The sequence below is a fragment of the Protopterus annectens genome, chromosome 3.part1 (assembly GCF_019279795.1).
Source record: "Protopterus annectens isolate FY-2018-M chromosome 3.part1, PAN1.0, whole genome shotgun sequence".
Classification (NCBI taxonomy): Eukaryota; Metazoa; Chordata; order Ceratodontiformes; family Protopteridae; genus Protopterus; species Protopterus annectens.
The window spans coordinates 146,402,484-146,427,799 of NC_056732.1; the positions used below are offsets into that span (position 1 = coordinate 146,402,484).

At 41.6% G+C, this 25,316-nt stretch overlaps 1 long non-coding RNA gene across 2 annotated transcripts in view; it reads right to left on the reverse strand.

Annotated features, from left to right (window-relative positions):
• LOC122798048 overlaps window positions 1-25,316 on the reverse strand; it is a 553,957-nt gene that overhangs the window by 42,698 nt on the left and 485,943 nt on the right. The window lies entirely within an intron of this gene.

Genomic DNA, 25,316 nt, shown 5'->3' on the forward strand with positions numbered 1-25,316 from the left:
ATTTCCTCTACCCTTGCTAGTTTCCCTTAATGCCCTATATAGCCTGCTAAGACTGACTTTAACCAGGCCAATAGTTCTGCTCTCCTGAAATAATTCAAGTCTAAGGGGCTTTTCTACTTTCTCCTTTTCAATCCCCGCTTCATATTTTCCTAATTTCGATAACAGTCCATGATATCTCAACCAATCTTGTTTCTCAGTTTTATGAATGTTAGTAATATCCCTCAGCTTGAGATCCTCCCCCACCTTAAGCAGATCCCAGGATTTTATAGTTCTGTTTCTAAAGTGTGAACTTTTCATTATGGTACATTTGGAAGACTGGTCCACTTAATCCATTAGGCCTTAGACCAAAAAGTCACCAGGTTGCAATTCTCCCTCCCAACTTATTTCTCTAGTATTCCTGTCAGGTAATCTACAGACCCTTGTAATCATAAGTTTTGTCTACCTGTGGACAGGAGGCCAACATCTAGCTATACTAAATCCTCCCATTAGCTAGTTTCAGTATCTCTCTACAATTTGCAGTACATAAAGAACCAAGTAATTTCCAATTCATCCTCAGCTGAGTGGAGAAATGATAATAAACTAGGTTTGGGAGTCCCAACTCTCCTTCCAGTGGGGACAGCATGGTTTTCCGATCTACCCTGTGTTTCTTACCACCCCAGATGAATTTGATCACAGCCTTTTCAAGAGTTATCCATTTCTCTTGTGTTGGAGTATGCATGATTAGTTGCCAAAAATACAAGTTTAGAGGGATTACGAACATTTTAATAGCTTGTATTTTCTGATCTAGTTCCATTTCAATTGTCTCCCATCTCCTCAGCATATTTCCTATTTATTTCTTTTAACTTCTGCCAGGTTTCCAATGGGGAGTCCTCAGCATACCTCATAATCCAGACACACAAATATTGCATTTTATAACACCCCCACATGTTTGGAAACTGCAAGACTAGACTAAATGAGTGTACATAGTCAACAAAAATGTTTTTTGATTTACCTTCATTTAACTTGTATCCCACTAACATCTGAAACTGCCTTAATGTTTCAGATAAAATCAGCGGATCCTTGTCTGGGTCAATGAGAAAAAAATAACATCTGCAAACATAGCTAGCTTACACTAAAACCATTTTGCTCCCAACCCCATAGGGGAGATTGCTTAATTTTTATGGCTAGGGGCTCCAAGTACAAGGCAAACAAAAGCAGGAAGAGTGGGCATCACTGTTTGGTACCTCTCCCCACTTTAAACATGGCTGACGCCCTATCATTAATCTCAATTCTAACCTGAAGTCTGTTATATAGATTAAGCATTTGGATAATTCTAGGAGGAAACCCATTCTCTAAAGAATCCACAAATACTCCAGGGATACCCGGTCAAAAGCCTTTTCAGTATCTAGTGCTAACAGGGGTTTTCCCAACCTTTCGGCTTCTGCATGTATTAAAATAAACTAATAGTATGTTACCAAACATTTGTCATACCTTTATAAAACCTCTTTGATCCCCTTTGATTAAACAAAGAACCACCTTTGCCAGTCTATTAACACAGATCAACACAAAAGTCTTGCAATCGTGGTTCAAAACCGTAACCTGGGTTGGATGGATCTTTTCCCTCTTTATGGATCATAGAAATTACCACTTCTTTCCAAGATTCTGGTATTTCTTGATTTCTGAGAACAGTATTAAAAAGTACATACCACTTTCTAAGCTTCTCTCCAAAATTCTATCAAGATATCAGCAAACAATACCAACCTGGAAATGTTATGCAGGTCATATTTTTCCAGCTTTTCTCTTATTTCTTGTAATGTAACAGGATTACTAAACTAGCACCTTCCATCAGACCTAACTGTGGTACTCCTAGCCAACTAAGAAATTCCTTTAACCTTGGCAAACTAATATGTTGGTTATGTGCTCTGTGTACAAATCCAAGTAATATTCCTTGAAAATAAAAAAGCACTCGGATAGCTGCTGCTCACCCACAAACAACTTTTTTTTTTTAATTGTGACTGTTTGGCACTTGGTCCGTGGTTGTTGCTTTATTTTAATATTCCTTGAAGTTTAACCCTATCTCATAGGGTTCATAAATCATCTCATCTGAGGGTGGGTCTCTAATCTACAAAATCTGTTTCTCAGACTTTTGTTGCCAGAGCCTGGAATCCATTAATTTTACTAGTCTTGGTGTACTGGCTAAGTATTTAATTTGTGTGGCTGTCTGAATTCTCTCTAACTCCTCGGTGAGGTAACCATCCAAATTCCTTAATAACTGTTGCAATTCTTGGACTTGTTCTGTGGACAGGGATGCCCAGTTTCATTACAGATCCATCATACTATTTAAGAAATATCTGCTTCTCTTCCTAGTCCTTCACCCCCCTTCCTCTAAGATCTTGTTTTATTCTAACATTGACTACATTCCAAGCTTCTAGTACACTACCTTGATCAGAATCTAAACTTTTATAGAAATCTTCTATGACTTAAGTTCAAGACGTCTACAAGGGTGGGGGAACAATGTGACCCCTATTCTCCAGTCTCTCTTGTTTAATAAGGAAGGGTTTATATAATGAACACTCCACTAGGGAATGGATCTGACAACAACTTAGGGCAAGTATATACTTGTCCTACCAGGTATTCATATTCTTCTGCTACAAAACTTCTATCCAATCTGAAACAATTCCCATATTTACCTGAGAAAAAGGTGCAATCCAATGGGTTATCAAAATTTACATCTCACCAGCCATGCATTCTGCATATTTGGAACAAACGTTTTCCCTTGGTGAAGACACTGTTTTTCCTCGTTTTGTGCCACAGTTAAAGTACAGTCACCTCCAATGACTAACACACACTGCTGACATACCACTCTCTCCTCTATAACTTGTCTAATTTCAGTTTTATAAACTTTAGGTGGCAAATCAATCCTTCGTATTGTGAATGGTTTGGTGGAAGAACAAACAAGAAGGAGGGTATTGAAATATCTATGAGAGGTGCACCAAGACATAACATTGTTACAGGAAACTCATCGAAAGCAGGATGAGTGTAACAGGTGAGTATTAACATAAGTGCCATGAAGCAGGACATACCTACCAAAATGGTCTAATTTTTGGCCTGTTAATCAACTTTGCACATGTTGTGTATTGACATTCCTACATCTCTTCTATGGCAAGAGCAAAGCAACTCTTACCAGGTATCACCTTTGCCAGCCTATCACTCTCATCCTGCTTTAGCCAAGTTTTCCTTTCCCATATTTCAGTTCCAAGTCAGGAAATGCTTGCCTTTGCAAACCCAGTCCAATCCATCATCTTGGTTTTTCACATAATCTAGAGATTTCATCTTTTCCTCACCTTTCAAACTCCAGCCCATCTTTTCCAAAATGCCAAACAGCCTCAAATGTTACTTTCTTGCCCTTCCAGTAAAATGCTGTTCAAACTGTTCTAGCTGCTTTACCATCTCATCTGTGTTATGGTGAATCCTACACATTTAACACATATGATGGCTGCCCACTGATCTTGCAAATATGTTTCTTCAATCCTTGTAACTACCCCATGTATTTCATGTACACTTTAAACAAGTTGGTCATGATCCACATCTTAATCCATGCATACTTCAGACTATTCACAACCACCATGATAGTTTCACTAGTCAGTAAATGAAGAAGTTCACAGCCACCCCTTTCTACCTACTGACTGACTTCTACCAAATACTGAGTAGAATTGTGACACCCCTGCACTGGCCCAGTAATCAAGGAGCCTCAGTCCTCACCACTGCCAACAGTGAGGGACGTACACAATGGGAGGATGACAAGTACACACACAGTAAAGTACAATTTCCCTTAAGAGCACACAGAGATCACAGTCAGTCTGGGGTCTGTTTCTCCCTCTCTCTCCAGATACCCAGTAAGATTCCCCATTGGCACAGCTACAGGGTTAAGATCTCAGCTGAGGTCAAGCCAAGACCTCCAGCACCCTCTCTGTCCAGCCAGTGCTCTTGTCCCTGCCCAAGTAGCTCACACAACACACACACACACACACACACACACACACACACACACACACACACACACACACTTACACTTTGAGATTTGATTTATATACAAACTCACACCTGGGGAAGGCTGACATAGGTTTACCAACTATGCCCCCTTCTGCCCAGACTATAAGGTAGTTATCACTGCCACCAACCCTTCATTATCAGCCCTTCCAAAGGGTGACCAATCCTACTGTGTAATGTTACTATTATCCAAATGGTAAGTGTGACCAAGACAAGGCTATTTAGGAGTGGCCTGTACAGTGTCACCAAATACATATGCAAGTACCCTAAGAGCTTAATTATGTCTCAAAAATATCAGCTACAAAGATAGGTTTAAATATATTTAATAATAAATAATAAAATAACAAAATCAATACTCAACACAGTAACGTCAGAGTTCAAAACCACAGGAAATATTTTACAACAACATTACAGGACAGTCTCAAATACAGAAAACATCTAAACTAATCTTTACTACATTCCTATCTATATCTAAGAGAGATACTATGCCGCAAGTCTTACTTACAGAGAACACGCAGGCAGAAGTGCTGATGGTGGATGTTTCTAGGTCAAAGACAAGATACAAAATGCAACGTCTCTCTCTGAGAGAGTTCTTAAATCAGTATCACATATTACTGCTGGGTTAGCTTGGATGACCTCACTTTTTGTAACCTAACTTTAGTTCCCAAGCTAAACCAGAAACTAACATCTCTATGTTAAAATACGTACCTCTCGGATGTGCAGCTGCTAGGAATTCATAAAGAAATACATCAGTTTACATTTTAAACCCAGTAATTACTTAACAAAAAGAAACTTCTAGCTCTAGACATCATGTCTCCTTGCTGCATTAACTAACTTTTATAACACATTGTAAAGCACTTAATTTCAACTTATTTACTTTATGTTATGTAAGTTAATCTTCTATGTTCTAGCAGGGTATGCTGTGGTTACATTCTTGAAACTCAGTACATAACTTACAGTTCTGTATAAATCATATCAATATTCACAAATGACATAGAATTATTTACAAAATTCTAAATAGATGGGCTGGCAGTGTCACAATCCCCCCCCCCCCAACGAAAACGCAAAAACACAAGCTAGTTTTTCAAGTGACCCTTGAGAAACATAGCTTGAGAGGGTTGAGCTCATCTGGGAATACCTTACCCCATTTCCTGTCTTGACAGCCCATCTGCGTTGGCATTTCTAACCCCACTGCAGTGCTGCACTGTCATATCATATGCTTGCAACCCTAGGCTCCACCTTCATAACTTGGCATTTTGCTTGCTGGCTCGATGTAGCCATGTTAAGGGATTGTGGTCTGTAACTACAGTGAATTTCCTTCCATACAGATAAGGCTGAAGTTTCTGCAGTGCCTACACTATGGCTAGGCATTCCTTTTCTACAGCTGCATAGCACTCCTCCCTGGGTTGGAGCCTACAACTGAAATATACCACTTGGTGCTCTTCCCCTCTGAAGAAACCTGGCTAAGTACAGCCCCACCACCTCATGGTTTGAAACATCCACCTGCACAACAAATCTTTGCTGTAATCTGGACTGGGTAACATGTGGGGGGCTACTCCAAAAGCTCCTTTAAGCTTCTGGAATGCCTGCTCACATGCTGGGGTCCACACTACCTTATCTGGCCTGTTTTTCCTTGTCAGATCTGTGAGGGGAGCAGCTATGGTACTCTAATTGGAGACAAACTTTCGGTAGTAACCTGCTGTCCCCTAAGAATGCCCTCACCTGCTTTTTGGTAACAGAGGCAGACCACGCCTGAATGGCTTCCACTTTGGCAGGTTCTGGTCTGATCTTACAACTCCCCACTCCTTGTCCCAGGTAGAAGACCTCTGCCATACTCACCTGACATTTGCTGGGTTTAATAGTCAACCCTGCCCTCTGTAGTCTACCCAGTACCTCCCTGACATGCTGATGGTACTCATGCCAGGAATGGCTGTAGATGGCAATATCATCTAGGTAAGCAAGGGTAAAATCTCCTGCTCCTGCTAGGATACGCTCTACCAGCCTCTGGAAAGTTACTGGGGCATTTTTCTTCCCAAAGGGCATCTTCATGAACTCATAAAAGCCAAAAGGAGTCACAAAGGCTGACCTCTCTCTAGCTCCGGGAGTCAAGGGCACCTGCCAGTAACCCTTGGTAAGATCAATAGTGGTAAGATACTTAGCCCCACCCAGCTGCTCTAGGGATTCATCTGTCCTACGCATGGGGTAAGCATTTGACTCTGAGATTATTTAATTTCCTTTAGTCCACACAGAACCTAGTGCTGCCATCCTTCTTTGGTACCAGCACCACCGGGGAGGCCCAGGGACTGATGGACTCCTGAATTACCCCTAGTTCCAACATTTCCTGTATCTCCTCCCTCAGAGTCTGTTTGACTCTCTCAGGAACCCTATAAGGGGCCTGCTTAATAGGCCTTTGGGGTCCTGTATCCACATGGTACTGCACCAGGTGGGTACACCCTGGTTTCCCAGTGAACATGTCCCCAAACTCCTGTAACACTGCTCAGATTTCTTGAACCTGGGTAGGGGATAGCTGCAGGGACACTGCTACCCCTTCCACTGAGGTGTGAGTTCGAGCCTCACCGAGGAGATGAGATACCAGATCCCCCTCAGACTCCTCCTGCCATCCACTGGAAATAATCAGCACAAGGCCCCCCCTACCATGGTAAGGTTTCATCATGTTAACATGGTACAGTTTGTGCCCCTGTCTCCTGCCTAAGTTCTACCATGTAGTTAACATCACTGCCATTCCTTACTACCTTGTAGGGTCCCTCCCAGGCTTCTTGCAACTTGTTGTGTCCGACAGGAATGAGAACCATTACCTGCTGCCCTACAGCATATTCCCTACTTGGGCATTCCTGTCATACCAGACCTTTTTCTGCTGTTGGGCTTCTGCCAGGTTCTTCTGGGGCAAACCCATGAGTTCCCTGAGCCTTGCCCTAAGGTTTAGGACATATGCCACAACACACTCCTTGCGGGATTCAAACTCACCCTCCCACATCTCAAATCAAATCTAGAGGTCCCCTCACCCTATGCACATACAACTCAAAGGGTGAAAAACCTGTGGATTCCTGGGGCACCTCTCTGTAAGCAAACAGATGGGGCAAATATATGTCCCACTCCCTCTTAAACTGGTCTGCAAATGCCCGCAGTATCGAGTGTACAGTTTAACCTCACAACAAGACCATTAGTCTGTGGATGGTAGGGGGTGGTCTTTAGATACTTCACCCCACAGTACTTCCACAGACAAACCAGCAGGTCTGACATGAAACTGGCACCTCTGTCAGTCAGTATTTCTTTTGGGAAACTTACCCTGCTGAAAATCTCTAACACATCATTTGCCACCTTTTCTGCCTCAATGGAGGACAGAGCCACTGCCCAGGGTATCTGGTAGCATAATCTATTACCAGTAGGATATACTTCTTCCTGTGGAACTTGGGGTACTCACAGGCCCCACAATATCCATCCATAGCTACCCTCTCAAATGGCTCCTCAATCACAGGCAAAGGCATCAAAGGAGCTTTCACCTTGTCTCCTGCCTTGTCTACCTTTTGGCACTGCTCACAGGTCCTGCAGTATCCTGTTACATCTCTGGAAATTCCAGGCCAATAGAAGTTCTGCATAATATGTCTCTTTGTACTTTTTATGCCCATATGACCTGCAAAGGGAATATCATGGGCTATGGCTAGAAGTGCCAGACAGTAGGCACTGGGCACTACCAACTTCTGTATTCTCCCATCCGGTAGCCCTCCCTCAGTGGTCTACTCTCTATACAGTAACCCTTTTCCCCAGTATACAAACTTCCCCTTCCCTTGAGAATCAGATGCCTCACTAGCTACCTCCCTCGGGCCTTGTAATGTAAGTTCTGAGAGCTGAGCCTGTCTCAACTCTCTCCTTGTAACCCTTCCCAGCTCCGCTTCCACAAGAAGTCTGGCATCCTCTGACAGCGGTGCCTCACTGTCAGCCTGGGTTCTACTACTACTCACCACTGCCCTTGCAGTCACTCTGTCCAAGGGAACATCAGTACCCACGAGCAGCTGTGACTCACCTTCAGTCTCACTGCTACAGGGTAGCTCCCTCCCTGAAGTAGCCATCTCACCAGTCCTGGCTGCAAGTGTGCAGTCTGTCTGGGTTTCCCCCAGGCTACCAGACCCACATGCTTGTCTCCAAGCCTGACTGCATGTAACTGCATGCACACAGGTTACTGCATTATCAAAATCATTCCCTATCAGGACATCTGCAAGGATATCCTCAAACACACCTATTTGCTTGCTTCCTTTTCCACCCTCCCAGTCAAAGTGAACCCTAGCCAAAGGTATTTGGAATGGGGTCCTTCCTAAAGCTCTAACTGGAATAGACTGCCCATTGCAGGCTTCACAATGGTTAGGTCAGTGGCTGTTTCTATCTTAGCCATGGCCTCTTTCCCATTCACTAAGATAGGATATACCCTCTTGTGGTAGTTTGGTACCCTCGTTGTCTCGAGACAACTTACTGCTGGCATTCTGTCATTCCCGCTTACTGGCTCTTCCACCTTTTTTCCCCACCTTGCCTCCATGGACATCTATATGCTACATGGCCCCACTGGTTGCATTTAAAACATTTAACCCTTGGTCCTGGACAAGTATTTGGACTAGTGGCTTCCCTTCCTTTAGACCCATGAGCAGCACTGAGTGTCCCTTTCCTGGGCAGTGATACCCTGCTTGCTAGGTATAGGTCTTCTTTCTTCCCCAACTCATCTGCAGTAGTGCATTGTCTATCAACTAACCAGATTCTCTTGTCCTTAGGAAAAGTGCTAAGGGCTTTTTCTCTCACCAAAAGGTCTGCCAGCCCTTCAAAAGTGGTGACCTGACATCCACTCACCCACCTATGAAAATAAGTGCTTAGTTCAGGAACATATTCACACACACTTTCATCTGCCTTGAGTCTATGCTCACAAAACGTTTTCCTATAAGCTTCAGGTACTAACATTCTAAGAGACAGTTCTTTGCAACATTATAATTTAAACAATCAGTATCAGACTGTTTAGAAATTACAGTTACAGCTTTGCCATGGAGTAAGGAGGCCAGGAACCATACCCAGATCCCTTGGTCAACATTATACTGTTTACATACCCTCTCAAACATATGACTGAAACTATCAAAATTATCCCCCTCTATAAATTGCGGAAGAAATTTAGTGACATTTGTTGCTTCTGGGATTAAGTTACTCCCTTCCCCATTACCTCCATGTCTCTGGCAGTCAGCATCTCCTTTTCATGTTGCCTCTGCCTCTCCTTCTCCTCAGCTTCCAGGCATCAGTTTCTCATTTTCCTCAGCCTTCAGACATTGCAGTTTCTTATTTTCCTCAGTCTTTACACATCTTAGTCTCTCTGCTGCCTCTGTATCCAAATGCTTGGCCTCCAGTTCAAGTCTAACTCCAGACGGATTTTTAAGTCCTCTGTGGAAAGGTTGAGTTGTCCATTTTCTGAGAGTTGTACATCTCCACAGCCAGTCTGATTGTCTTCCTGGTTGCTATTCCGTGATGCAGCTGTGACTAAAGCTGCAATCATGTCTGCTTTAGTCAGGATGGCATGCACCAGTCTTCTAGCCTGGCACATCTCAGCCAACTGGCTCCTTGTCAGCTTGCAATACTCTTCTGCTAACATGCTTGCCTGCTCTCTCTGAATAAGCTAACAAAAAATAAATAAAACAATTGTGATATGAACTCAACGTTCACTGTATGGCTTTATTGAGAGTACAAACACCTTTAGTGACCACTGTACACAGGAATTCAATATCCACACCACTACAAGCCACAATATGTGATGTGGCTAACTCACCATTACCAGCCAATTAATATGTGATGTGGATAACCCACCACTGCCAAATAATTAATATGTGATGCCCCTGCACTGGCACAGTAATAAAGGAGCCTCAATCCTCACCACTAGCAACAGTGAGGGATGTACACAATGGGAGGATGACAAGTACACACACAGTAAAGTACAATTTCCCTTCAAAGCACACAGAGATCACAGTCAGTCTAGGGGATGGTTTCTCCCTCTTTCTCCAGATCCCCAATAAGACTCCCCACTGGCACAGCTATAGGGTTAAGATCTCAGCTAAAGGGTCAAGCCAAGATCTCCAGCACCCTCTCTGTCTAACAAGCGCTTCATGTCCCTACTCAAGTAGATGACACACACACTGAGATTTGTTTTTTATACAAATACACACACCTGGGGAAGGCTGGCACAGGTTTACCATCTATGCCCCCTTCTGCCCAGACTATAAGGTAGTTATCACTGCTACCAACCCCTACTTATCAGCTACTAGAAGGCCTTTCCAAAGGGTGACCAATCCTACTGTGAAAGGTTACTATTATTCAAATGGTGTGACCAAGACTTGCAAGGATATTTAGGACTGGAATGTACAGTGTCATCAAATACATATGCAAGTACTCTAAGAGCTTAAATATGTCCCACAAATATCAGCTACAAAAATAGGTTTAAATATATTCAATAATAAATAATAAAAGAACAAGACAATACTCAAAGCAACATAGTAACTATAGAGTTCAAAATCACAGGAAATATTTTATAACAACATTGCAGGACAGTCTCAAATAAATACAGAAAACATCTAAACTAATGTTTGGAATATTCCTATCTATATCTAAGAGAGATACTATGCCCCAAGTCTTACAGAGAACACGCAGACAGAAGTGCTGATGGTGGATGTTTCCAGGCCAAAGACAAAACACAAAATGCAAAGTCTCTCTCTCTGAGAGTTTTTAAATCAGTATCACATATTACTGCTGGGTTAGCTTGGATGACATCACTTTTGTCACCTGATTTTAGTTCCCAAGCTAAACCAGAAACTAACATCTCTGTGTTAAAACTACATATCTCTCAGATGTGCAGCTGCTAGGAAGTCATAAATCAATACAACAGTTTACATTTTAAACCTAGCAATTACTTTTCTCCAAGACAACAGAAAGAAAATTCTAGTTCTAGACATCCTGTCTCCTTTGTGCATTAACTAACTTTTATAGCACATCATAAAGCACTTAATTTCAACTTATTTTCTTGAAGTTTTGTAAGTTGATCATTTATGTTCTGGCAGGGTATGCTGTGGTTACAATCTTGAAACTCTGTATATAACATACAGTTCTGTATAAATTATATCAATATTCACAAGTGACAAATTATTTACAAAATTCCAGACAGCTGGTCTGGCAGTGTCACAAGAATCCACCATGCTGTTCATTTATTCCATTGACAAACAAAAGACAATACCCCTTCACATTACTTCACCAAAAAACATAGTGAATACATTTAAATACAGTAATGGTTTTTAACCTATAAAAAACAGAAAGTCTTGAGGATAGACTCTCTAGCCAGCCAAGGCCAGCTTTATGTCAAGTAAAACATAAGTAGTTAATATCTGCCTATGCTATCTGATGAAAAACTCACAATGAAGTATCCAACCAGTTGCCATTTTATATTGAGAAATTACTGCCCATTTGTGAAGACGTCATGCTGCAGCAACAAAGCTTGGTCCACAGACTCTGACAATGAAGGAGCCAATTTCAGGGTAGCAAACAGCAGGTAGGCCAATGGATGCACTGAGGAACCCAGTGCTTGTATCTGTAGCTGGATGGCCAGTGCTGGGGGATGCAATATCAGATGGGGGATGCAATACCAGAACTTATATGCCTGACTTCATGTCAAATCAGACACCAGGGGCACAATACTTGCACAGCATGCCATAATATATGACCCAGTACCAGAGGCTGCCTAAAGTAGGCTTGGCCTGCAAGTCCAGATGCCAACATAAAGCAGTTGCCAAAGACCATCTCTGCAACTTAGCTACCACCTGCACTGGCTGCTTACCATTATTTTGAATGAACATTTGCAATGAAGAATGAGATGGGGTGGGCTGGCATGATGTAAAGTTTACAGGACTGACAACTGTATGGTGGTTACAGGGATCCCCCAAACCTGTCTAGGTGTACTGAACTCAGACAGTGGGAATTTTCTGGAGGCAAACAAAGACCAATTCCCTTGAATGTGTAGAGCATCAGAGATGACAAAAAATTATTTAGGTTAGGGGAGGAAACACATCTGGCACTAGGCCTGACACCCAAGTGGTCGGTTTCAAATGCTGGTCTCCCATGCAATTTGAGGAATATTTCCCTTCCCAGAGATGCTCCGTTACTTCACCTATGCTACTCTCACTTCTATTTTTCTCAAATTATCATGATATTGGAGGCATTTCTAAGAATTTAATAGAGATGAGCTAACAACAGAAAACCACGTTTTGTCCCTATTTATGGCAAAGTAAGTACTGGAGAGTGCAGCCAATACTTAGCCTAGGGACTACGTCATGACCAAGAAATGAAGTAGAGGAATTTTTAGATTTAAAAGGTGTTGGGTTGTCGCAGTAGCTGAAGGGACACATCCCAAATGTCCTGCAGCCAGACTATTCAAAATAAAGGTAATCTTATTCTTGTTTTCATACAGACTAGTTCATGATTTTCTGTTTACAGTTTTGACTACAAAAATGTAGATCAAGGCAAGGACGGGCCTAAACATCTTGTACTTGCAGAAGGAGACTTGCCTGCTGTGTTTCTACTAACCCACATAAGCATCTCAAACTTGACATATTCTCAAACTACATCAGCTGCCGAATTTCATATGGCACTGCAATCAATTACACAGTAAATGCTATCATTAGACAAGTGAAATGATGTTATCAACAGATCATTGCTTAATTACAAGGAATAGTATTTTGTTCTAAGCAACAACTTCAAAGTTTAAATATACGTAAATATAATTCTTACATGTCATTTGCTTGGTTGAGTTGTTTTTTAAAAAGACAATTCCTTGAGGCTACCTTAACAAATGGGTAAATGATCAACGATTTAAAAATCTACCCCAAGGTTTTGAACCTCATGTTTACTTAGCTGAGTTAAGACAGGAAAAGGTGCAAAATTCCCTAGAAGAGGAAGGGAAGTTGTCTCTCCAGTTTAAAAAAAAAAATCAGTATTTGTCTATTCAGTGAAGTGGCTTTTACTGGCAAGGCTTCACAGAAAAGCAAATCATTCAAATAAACCACATTCTTCCTATTTCAAAATTTTAGACATGCATACATCAAACATTACTCTAAATGAAATTTGTTAAAAGGTGTTTTGGTTTATTTTAATACAAAGTCACACACAATCATGGAAATATCGGGGTTTATTTCAATACATTTAATTACATATAGGCAAATTTTAATTTTCAGAAAAAAATGGTCTTGAATACTAATACGACTGTATATATTACAAAATTGGCAAGCAACCGCACAAAGTATATACCAGTCCTTTCTTAATTTTGAAACATACAGGACTGTAAGGTAGCTCCCATGGTCTCCACCAGGTAAATCAAACTTTGTGAATGTATCCCTAACAGCCCCCCCCCCCCAAGATGATGAGGGCACACATCCTTCCTGCTCGTGCCATCAAGCATCCCAGCTGCTAGTCAAATTCTGGTCACCTGGGCTGTAGTCTGGGCTTTATTCCTTATGTCATTGGCACAGACTTTAGTCAATGTCATATAATAAACATTTCTTCTGCTGCCCTCTGCCAGCACAATTAAGTCACATTCCTTGATATCCATAAATGCTCTCTCCCTACTACTATTATGAAGCAAATCATTATTTTTGATATAGTTGTTTTTGTTCTGAAACATAACCTACATCCAGTTCCCTGTTTTCTGCTGTCTGCATGTGATCTTCTCTTTATAAGTACTTGCCTGCCCTATGACCATCAGCCCTTGTACCCATTTGTATCCCACTCCAGAAGCCATTTCAATATCTGAAGGTGGGGAAAAGAACTGCCAAAGGTATCAATCACGCAGACATAAAAGGCGATGGGCACTTTAGCCGGCCTAATAGCCTGTGTCCTGTGGTAGCCTGGTATCTACAAATGCTACACTTCTGCCTCATTGACTCATCTCATGCAATGCACAGATGAATTGGTGTGCTTATCTCAACAATTTGGCTGCAACCTAAAAAAGCAAAAAAGAAAAAAGCCTCCACCACCAGGGGTCGGCAGTGTAGTGGGATGGACTTCAATCATCCCTCAAGATGGGTATGCCCATACTAGCCATTTACTTTCACAAACCTCTATCAACTCTGCGAGTGCTTAAGTGAGTCATTAAATGACCCTACACCTGTTGGGTCAGAGCCAGGGTTCCATCTCTGTGCCATAAGACCAGCATGTGCATAGTATCTTTATTTTAATTCAATGCTTTTTTCTAAGAATTTCTCATATGCCAGTTCCTCTTTCCATCTCCAAGCCATCAAACATTGCTCAACCTCAATAGAACTTACTTTTCACCACACAGTTTTGACTTTGGTGGAAGTGAGCAAAAAAGAGCATTATCAGAAAGTGTGTGTGTGTGTGTGTGTGTGTGTGTGTGTGTGTGTGTGTGTGTGTGTAGTGGGGCGAAGTCCACAATAACTGCATTATTTTTTTAATCATTAGTACAATATCTAATATAATTATCTTCTTTATCTGATCTACCTGGTACATTTATAATACATGTAATACAAAAAATCTGTAGTTATGTTTTAAGATCAGGGTAAAGTATGGACTTTGATGTCATTCTAGACTGCATAACATAAATGTAGGTCTTCTAGTACAATCTTGTTCTGACAATCAATTACGTATAAAATCTGAATCTATTTTTCATCTCCTTCTGTGCCATTACTGGATCTATATATGGCAGTAAAAGATACATCTGTCCCACACTTCTCCTTAATTATTCTAGCTTCCAGAAAAGAAATGCAATTCCAGTCCTCATTAGAAACAGCTTGTGATACTGAACTGCTAGGCTACAGCCCTCCCAAATGAAAAGTGTAAAACCAGTTTTTTTTTTTTTTTTTTTTGCATTTGAGGTGGCAAAAGATTGCTGCATGCATTTCTAGAACAGCAACTAACAGCACAGGAGCTGGAGGAATAAAAGATGGTGGGTGGATAGGTGCAAGTTTTTGACTCATCCATTCTGGAGGGAAGGTTTCAGCTTGCCTTACTAAATAGGTAATATAGAAGTACAGGCGTATCACCCATAAAAGAACCTGGCATGCATGCATTGCAATTGGCTAAGAAACACATTGCATTTGTTGCAGCAAACATGCCCCTCTCAGTAACAATGATGGAGTAGCATATAAGCTGTTGAAGTGGGGATGTGGAACACATGATAAAATCCTTGCCTTCCCAGGGAGAAAATTGCACCACTCTTAACAAGACTCTCACCTTCTAGAGGAGCTAATGGACTAGTAGTCTACTGCCCCAGGAAAGAATGAATGGCTCCACTGGGCACCTGAGGGGAAAGGCATGCAGTCTAAGGGAATAGAGGACCAAAAAATAATTAAACTTCGATACAGATATAAAGTATAGCTCTGTTTTTAATTTAAAATTATTGCAGATGTTCATGTAGGTCAAATTACAATACTGATTATTGGGACTTCCTGCCATGTAGAAGCTCACAGCAATCCTAAATATCAGTCTTTCACCATCTCCCTAGCCAATGGACATATGGTGTGAACCAATGTCTGGATGTCACAGTATAAAGAGGGCATCAGCCGGCACCATCTTCAGGTCCTTCTTGTCCAGAGTCTAAGGAATCTGGTGATTCTGATGTGGGCAAGATCTTTCCAACAAACTCTATAATGGGACAGGGTTCCTGGCCTAAGGGGTAGGAAAGGAAGGGTGGGGCTATGAATAGGATAAGTGGACCACCAGACCTTCTGATCTGGATTAGAAGGCACATGATCAGTGTGTGTGTTCTAGCTCCCGCCCAATAAAAGTCAGGAGAAGGCACAAACAATGGTGCCTGGGCCTGAAGGGAGCAACTAGTATCATTTTAGGTTTGTCTGACCCTCTTGTTAGCAGTACCCTGGGGATAATGGTTATCAGTGTAAAGGTGTATAGAAAGAGGTCTGTCCACTTTAAGGAGACATTTTCTGCTCTCCACAACCCTTTCTGCTGCATTCCCAAGCAGAACTTGCTTAGCTGACTGTTGTCTGTTGAGAACAATTTATCTTTGCTACTCTCCAGTGGTATACAAAGTCCAGAAAGACTCTACTTTTCAGCTTCCATTTGCTGGGGTCCAGGATAGTTCTGCTTAGCAAGTCTTCCAGCAAACTGTGTTGACCAGGGATATAACAGGCTGTGGGTTTTACAATCAGCTTCTAGGGGATCATGGTTTCCAGGGGCTGATGATGGTGAGACCAGGTGCTCTTTAGAAACCACTGTAACTTATTCATATGTAGCTTTACCAAGGGGATCATTATAATTCAAACTAGGGTCCTGATGAATTCCCCACGGTGATGCACTGCTTAGAGCATAAGGTTCAGAGATATTCTGAAAGGAAGGTGATTTTGTCCTTTAGGAGAAATGCCTTCTCCAGGAAGGTCATCATGATGCTTGGACAGAGTTGCAGTTTCTGGAAGGTGATGGTTAGATCCACTTTCTGAAAGCAATTCAGGTGATGCGCATAGCTGTCAGAAGTTCTGAGGCTGACTTTGACTCAGGCAATCATCCTGGTAAGGAGAGATGTGGACCCCTTGTGCCCTGCAAAAGGCAATGACTGGTGCCAGATATTTGGTGAAGACTGTGAAAGTAGTATATAAGCCAAATGGTAAGGCACTGAATTGGTAATGCGATCCCCCTGCCTGAAACTTTAAGTACTTTCTGTGTTCCTGTGGCACAGTTTCATAGGTGATTACTACGCTAATGACCTTAGGGATCCTTTTTAAGCCTAGCCACGCTTCCCAAATACATCTGACAAGTTTTAGTACTCAAAGGCTATTTTTAAGGGTTATATGTAGGCTTGGGTATGGGTGGTCAAGCATTTACAGGCTGTTCACATTGACTACAGATGTAGGTGCCAGACAGGGGTACATTTGCAGTCCACCATCCACTGACTCAAGCTATACATAAATTGGGTTATGGAAGAATTCTGCTTTGCATGGATGAGAAGGCAATGACTGGTGCCAGATATTTGGTGAAGACTGTGAAAGTAGTATATAAGCCAAATGGTAAGGCAGTGAATTCGTAATGTGATCCCCCTGCCTGAAACTTTAAGTACTTTCTGTGTTCTTGTGGCACAGTTTCATAGGTGATTACTACGTTAATGACCTTAGGGATCCTTTTTAAGCCTAGTCACGCTTCCCAAATACATCTGACAAGCTTTAGTATTCGAAGGCTATTTTTAAGGGTTATATGTAGGCTTGAGTATGGGTGGTCAAGCATTTACAGGCTGTCCACATTGACTACAGATGTAGGTGCCAGACAGGGGTACATTTGCAGTCCACCATCCACTGACTCAAGCTATACATAAATTGGGTTATGGAAGAATTCTGCTTTGCATGGATGAGAAGCCCGTTTCAGAGAAGGGCTAGTCTCAGAGACGCATACCTGTTCCTCCAACATGTCTTATTTATATTGCAAGTGAGGTTTAGGTCCCTAGATCAGGTAAATCTGATGTCATTTGTTTTGCGTATGTGCAACAGGTCCATCAGAGCAGGATAAGAGGATGCTTTGTCAGCCAGGCACAGATACTCTCCAGCAGTCTGTAGGAGACCAAGTATACAACATGTTTATGCCTGCATTCTTTTTTGAGGAACCTCTGTGGCCTCTGTTTGCTGCATATGCTTGTTCAGGAACACAACAAAAATGGAGCTGTACTCAATGACTGGTCTGATAAGGGTGGAAAATACAGCAAAACAATGACATCCTTGAACCTAGATGCCATACCCTTGCTTAAATGTTGTGCAACACAGAATGCTTTCCTTACTACCACAGATATATGATCATCAAAGGCTATGCTACTACATGTTTTCCCAAATCCGTAACTACTGGGTCATCTCTTAGTGGTGTATCATCAATATCTTGGTTTACAGGAGAAGCCATTTTCCAAAGGATACTATTATGTATTTCTTGGCATTGAGTATTAAACCTCGGCTCTGGCACCAATTACTAGTCTATGTCATACATTTCTGAAGAATATTTGTGTCAATGGTGGAATTCTATGACTGTGCCTAATTTGCAATCATTTGTTATACTTGGTCTGCCAGAGGCCCCTGATGTTAGCCTTTAATTCAGAGAAGTAGATGCCAAAAAGGAGCATCTCCATTACACAGCCTTGCAGGACTCTCCTAGTGACTGGCCTCTTTGTGTGCGTAGACTTCCCTATCCTAATTTCTTTGGCCCTATCTATGAACCAGCTGGCTATCCAGCAGGTGACACAGCGGTTTGTGCTAATTTTGACAGTTTGTCTACAATGCCCAAATGGTGTACTGTGTCAAATTCTTTGTCAGGTCAAGGTAGGCAGTCTGCACCATTTTACCCTCGTCCATTGCTATGGCAACCTCAAAGAAATCCAGCAGGTAGAGTACGCACAACCTGCCCTTGATAGAAACAAAATTTGCTTGGATCTAGTGTCTAAAGGTTTGCTATGTCATTATTTTTCATTTCCATGATAATTATTTCTGCAGCTCTGCACATAAACTAGTCAAACTTATGGGTCTGCAGTTACCATGGACTGTAGTTGACCCACAAGTGTGCAGTGGGATGACAGTTACACTCCATTAGCTTGGCATAAAGTCGGTCTGAGGGTTACAGTTAAATAGTGATTCAAGTGGTCCTGATAGGTAGTGTTTCATGCAACTAAGGAGGCATCCTGTTATATTATCGGGGTTCATCATGGCAATGTTCTTGACCTTGGAGAGTACACCGAGGACCTGTTCCCTAATGATAGTTCAGGGAGTTATGGCTGAGGGCATTTCCTGAAGAATGTGTGTGGGAGCAAATTTGGAGCTAAATTTGTCAATCAGTAGATTTAAAGAAAGCGACAAGAACCCAGTCGAAGTCTTTCTCCAGCTTTAATGCAACACAAATAAATGTAGAATCACAAAACTAACAAGAAGGTTTAGCAAAAAGCTTTCACCCTCAAATGTTGTCATGGACTTCATCAAAACTAATTACAATGTCTTGATTTTAAATACTCAAAATGCAATCATGTGATAAATGAAAGACCAATAAAAACATTACAAATCAACATTGTCATTAATCTACAAATAATTTATAAATATTGATTCATGCACAACTGTAACTTTATAGAAACATTAAAAAAAATATTAAGAAACTAAAAAAATGACATTTGAGGATAAAAGAGTAATGCTAAACTTTCTTGTTGGTTTTGAGATTCTACGTTCGTTTGTGTTGCATTAAATCTGGAGTGAGAAACTGTGGGTTGATGTGGCTTTCCTTAAATGCACTGTGATTTTGGTTTGGAGTTTTACAGTGCACTTAGGCTTCATTCCTTTTGAGTTCAACCAGTAGATTTTCTATCAACTTCCAGCTCAGCATAGGTGGACCCATTTATAATTGGTTTGACATATTTTCCACAACCTCAAAGGCAATACACAACATAGCTGAAGAATGCCTTGAAATTGTCTTTTGTCCGGGAAGCTCTTTTTACCTCAAATTTGGCTTTGGTAGACTTGATAAAGCCCCAAGTTGCTTATTAAGACGGATGAAGGAGGAACGTGCAACCATCCTTCAAATTCATGCCCCTGGGAAGATAAAGGTAAGTAATTTATGAAGGGTAAACATCTTGAATTTTGATAACACTAAATACTTTAGAATTGAGAAATCTAAGAAAGGCCTTCAGACAGCTATTTTCCAGGGAACAAAGAAATGGTAGGAGCAAAACCCTGGGTCTTTTTCTGTGGACAAACTTTAAATAGGCCCCTGCAGTAATGGCTCTTTTAGAATGGGACAAAGTTTTTTTGCAGTTTTGGTGGGGTGGGAATCCTTAGAAACGGAGGGTTGATCCAGAAATGGATGGCAGAGCCTTCCTTAAAATCTTTAAGACCCATTTGCTTGTTGGTATGACTTCCCAATGGCAGTAGAAGGAAGAAAGTCTTCCTGCCAGGTTTAGGAGATGGAGAGGGTAATTGGGGTGGGATTTGTGAGAGGTGGACAGAGGTGCAGGGAGTAGTCGCAACTGCTCCTTGGGTTGGGTGAGATCCTTGAATCCCCAGGTCTGGAACATTGTTTAGTCTGCCACTTTCTTTCCTGTCTGGGCCTTTCCCTCTAGGCTGTTTTGCTTTTTCATGTTTACGCAGAAAAGGCAAAGACTTGGAAGGATAGTTTCTATTCTATCTGGGAGTAGGAGACAGGTAAAATTCTTTAACAGATGTATGTTTCTACTTAACTGTCCAGTTTGTCAAAGACTTGTTCAGCTGGGGGACCAAACAGGAGCTCCTTGTCCAAAGGGCATCAAAGAGTTCAGCTCTTACCTGGGCTGAAAGATTGCGTCCTCAGTCAGACACGCCTGCATGTGACTGACTCCACATCTACCCTACATTATGCTTCTAAAGCATCATATCCACACACTTCTGGGTGTACATCTGGCAACCTGGGGAGTGACATTGCACAGGTAGTGGAGGTTCTTATCCTGCATCCCCTCTGCCTTGGTTTTAATTTGTTCCTGTAATGACTTGAGGTACTTGAACATGTGGACAGTTAAGAGCCCTCATGGCCAGGGTAGCTGTAGTTTAAGTTTTCTTACCAAACCTGTCCCACAATCTGTTTTCCTTATCATTTGATTAGGGAGTTCTTCGATGCCTATTCACAGGCTCTGCTGGCTAATTCTGTAGGCAGCACTGCCTGGTCTACCACTGTTTTTTATTTTTTCCTGCACCCTACAGAAGCATTCAGGCTTCCTGAAAGGAAAGGGAAGGGAATAAGGATGCAAAGATATATTTTTCAAACATCATCCAAGACAACATGCACTGGGGAGTACCACCAAAGGTCAAGGGATAGGAGGGTTCATAAGCTCTTTTTAGTGGTTTTGAGCTGTGGTGAATTCCCTAGATTCCCAAATGAATGCTTCCTTCATTCTATGAGGTGTGTCTCCAAAGAGATAAAGACTCAGGAGGAAAAACTAAAGACAGGGTGCTATCTGAATCAAAGTCTTCATAAGTCTGAGAGGGAGAGTGCTTCACATGAGCTCCTCATCCTCGGATTCTGAAACACCAAAATCTCACTGGGGGGAAATGAAATGTCTTTTTTTCTTTTTCTCAGGGGAAGTTCCTGGCACAGGATCATTTTACAGGGTAGGATGCCTGGTCCTCATGAAGTCTTGGGCCTGCTTGACCAAGTCCCATGAAGAGACCTGGAATGATGAGGTGGGTGACCTCAAACAGTAAGGGATGAAGTAAATCTGAATCTTGGGTTTGGATGACTAGGTATTAGGAAAGTAAAGAACTCAGGTCACTGGATGGTGGCCACAATCTCCATCCAGTTCCCAGGGATATCTTCCTTTACAATAACCAAGGGGACATTGACCTCACCTTCGTTGACCAGTGCTACTGCATCTGAAGCAATGGCTTGCTCAGTGGCTTCAGACCCAACTGATGCTCTGGTGTCAGACTGAGGCCCAGGCCTGAATTGCGGTCGTTTCCACAGGGGTCACACTAGAAAATTCAGGCCCAACAGGAGTTGGACCAAAGGACTGCAAAGGCACTTCACCTGCAATGGAAACATACATTTTTGCCAAGGGTCTGGACACAGAAACCTCTCTGGTGTTCCCAATGTCCTTCTCCTTCAGATGGTCATCCTAAAGCTTCATAGGAACAACTGCATGGAAAGAGGCAGGTGCCACTGCATGTGAAGGTCCTGCCTTACTGGAATCATTATGTTGAAGACAGACCTACATTTAATAGTTTTGGAATTAAGCCTAGCACAGAACAGGCAGTTATAAATTTTGTGATGAGGGCCTAAGCAAAAAAAGGCAGGAGTGAAAATCTTTGTGGGAATCTGCTTCCCACAAGAAATGTGGTTAACTTTCTTGAACATTAACAATGACCATTTACAAAAAGTAGAGAAAGAATGTCCCCACCAGGGTACTTATCTGAGGCTTCTTAATGCTCTGGTAGTTCAAGCCAACAGATGGACCGCAGAAACTAAGAAACGCATTGTGGAGTGTCAGTCGACATTGCAAAAAAAAAAAAATAAAGATGGTGTTGGCTGATGTACTATTTATATCCAGACGTCAGTCTGTAGTAGACATCCATTGGCTGGGAGATGGTGAAAGACTCCAGTACTCAGGCCAGCAGTGAGCTTCTGCAAAGCAGAAGTCCCAGCAATCAGTGCTGCATCACTGACTACTAAGAACATTTGCTCAGTACAGAAGCAGTCTATAGATAAAAGTGACTGACCTTTGCTGTCATTTAATTGCATTTAAACAGCCAATGATCTGTCTTTGTTGGGCTAGTGTGCACTGGAGTAAAACAAGTTCCAGTAAATTACAGCAGAAATTTTTTTGATTTGCTCACAGTCAGACATCTGAGATGCACAGTCAATAAAGAGACGATCACCTCATATGTCTGAAACGAACTCTGTTTCTCAGACTACCTCTGTCATATATTCTGAAGAGAAGACTACTGCCAATAGAAGACTATTTAGAATGTGCAGTTGTGTATGACCAGTTACTATGTCAAACAGTATCCTTTCTCAAAGCAATGTTCCATTCCAGTTAGCCATGCCCATTTAGTTGCAGCCTGCAGCACCCTTGCTATTAAGTCATTACTATCCACTAGCTCCCATTTGTTATTCCATGATTCTGTGACCACTCCAAAAAGTTAATTTCAACATGTTTATACTATAAAATATTTATTGTGTAAGCTGTGGTTAAAACTATATTAATGTCAAATTTAATCAAGTCAGGTTTTATGAGTAATTTGCATTGTAAAAACTTGTCACTGGTTTTATAACCTAATGCATTAAGGTAACCTGAGCCAATACTTGCCCCCGCTGCTTGAGGCAGATCATGTCTATACTTACCCTCTCTAAGGTGATCTCTTCTGAAATCAGAACCAGCTATCCAAATAAACAGTCAGAACTTGTGCAATGTCTGTGTGTACATGCATTTATTTTTACTATTAAGAGTTCCATTGTGGATTCTACTTCAAAATTAACAAAAAACTAGAACAGAAAAACCTTAGCTTTTAGTAAAGAAAGTATATTAGTAATTTTTCTGCCTATAACTTCACTGGTGGCATAAAGGGCTGAAGCCATAACTACAGCCCAGGCAGACTGAGTTCAGTTAGCAGCAGGGAGAGCTTGACAGTGTAAGATAGATGTGCCCATCCTGGGGGTGGGGTTAGGTCCTGAGTGGTCCAGAAGGTCTGGTCTCTAAGACAACCTCTGCCACTGCGGTAGACGGCAGGGAAGGAGTCACAATGGTGGGGGTTGGTATGGGTGTAGCTACCCAAGCCAGTGGTGATTGCCCTTGACAGCCTCATGCAAGGGAGCACCACATGAAATTACAGAGGAGCACATGTGGTCTCTATGGTGACACAGATGCCCACATCCTCAAAGGGGAGAGGAGTTAGGCCATTCATAAAAGTGCTCTTATTGCCAGTATATTCCAATATCTGCCTGGATGATGGATCCTTCAGAGGAGTCTCATTCACATGGATCACTGGGTAAATACTCCCTCCCCAGGGAATGAATGGATTTAAGCTCAACTGGGGGGGGGGGTCTGATGGTCAGTATGACACATGGAGAAGAGAGACCTAGTGAAAATAAAAATTATCTGCACAACTCAAGCATGCTATGTACCTGTCATTGATTCCTATGTGTAAAATAACCATGCCTATATTTTGTCTCAGTTTTTCATATTTTCATAAGCCTGTCCTTAATGCATCTTACCCTGGGTTACGGGCAAAGCCAGGCATACGCCATGTAAACCAAGATGTATACTTTATTCTAAATCTGATTTATATATTTTGTGTCCTACTCATTCACAATTATATCATTTCCAAATAAGAAAGCAAAAAAGAGATTACTATCAATCTCCCCAGGCCCTGTTGTCTCAATGCTACAAATAGTGAGGGGGTGCACCTTATGCACACAAGTGGAAACAACAATACTCTGCACCCAAACCAGAAGAGTATTACCAAATTTCTCAGTCCTCCTGCAGATGACTGCTACTATTTGCACATTTGCAGTGTCAAAGGCAGAACCTGCAGCTAGTATTTGCTATGATAGTTCCCATTAGTTTCATTTCTCGTTCTTGTCTCTGACTGGTCCTAGCAGCAGGTAGTACGACAGAGGCTAAGAAACTTATTGTGGTACCAAACTTAAAATGTCAATCCAATTAAATGCTTTTCCCCCTGCTTTTTTAACTTAAGCCATCCAGAAATAAATGGACTTAAGAAGAGCAGTAACTTATCTCCCATACGCAATACTACGTTTCCATTCACAAGATAGTAAGATTGTTGATTTTTTTTTTTTTTTTTTACATTCTGTAGCATTAAGACAGGAACATTTTTAAATGATTTCAGTGAAATCACAGGTAGTACGCCAGACCTCTCTCCTAAACATGCAATACGCCACCAGTTTTAGGGAGACATGCAGCCATGACATATCCTTGCCAATGAAAATGAGTAAAACATTTGCAACTCTGAAAACAATGATGCTTATAATCAGAACTCTTACCATCGCAAGCTAGAAAAGTATTTCCGAAAACTCAGGAAGGTGTCCCAAGTATTGCAAGTTTAAATCTCTGATTCCATAGCGCTATGGCAACCAAGCTAATAATGCAATGTAGCAAACAAATGTTTTAAATTGCAGTCTGTGCAAGTGATGCTTGCAGATAATTACTCACCATTACCTTGGAGTCTCAGTTCAATTATCTGCAGTACTTAATTACTATAAACAAGCTTTGAACTGCATCGTGTTTTCTTACACGGACTAAACTGCTGTCTTCTAGTATGTGCCTGCTTTTCTGTGCAGAGTAACAGTCTCCAGAACAATATGCTTTTGTGTTGTGCATTACCATTTACAACTGAGGAAGGGAGTTTGTGTCCTGAGAGCAAAAAGAAAACCAACAATATGTAGAAATTGAGTGAGAATAAGTTAGAAAGACTATCACCTGATTTAAAGTGATCTACCACTTTCATTTTAAACTTGATTAAAACGAGGAAGACACTTAAAAAATTAAAACAATCAAGGAGGGCACTGATGCAAAATTTGTATGGGACGTTTAAAAACTGATTTAGGGAAACACATCAAACTACAAAAGAGCTTTTCTTTACGGGCAAAAGTAAAACTCTTGGTTGCATGTCTGCTGGCATTACTATGTTGGGACTTTACACCAGTGCTTTGCAGGCAGAGGCACCAAAAGTTGACTTATTACTTGATTTCCTGAACAGCAATCTAAAGGTACAGTTGCAGCTAATTTATTTTCCCAA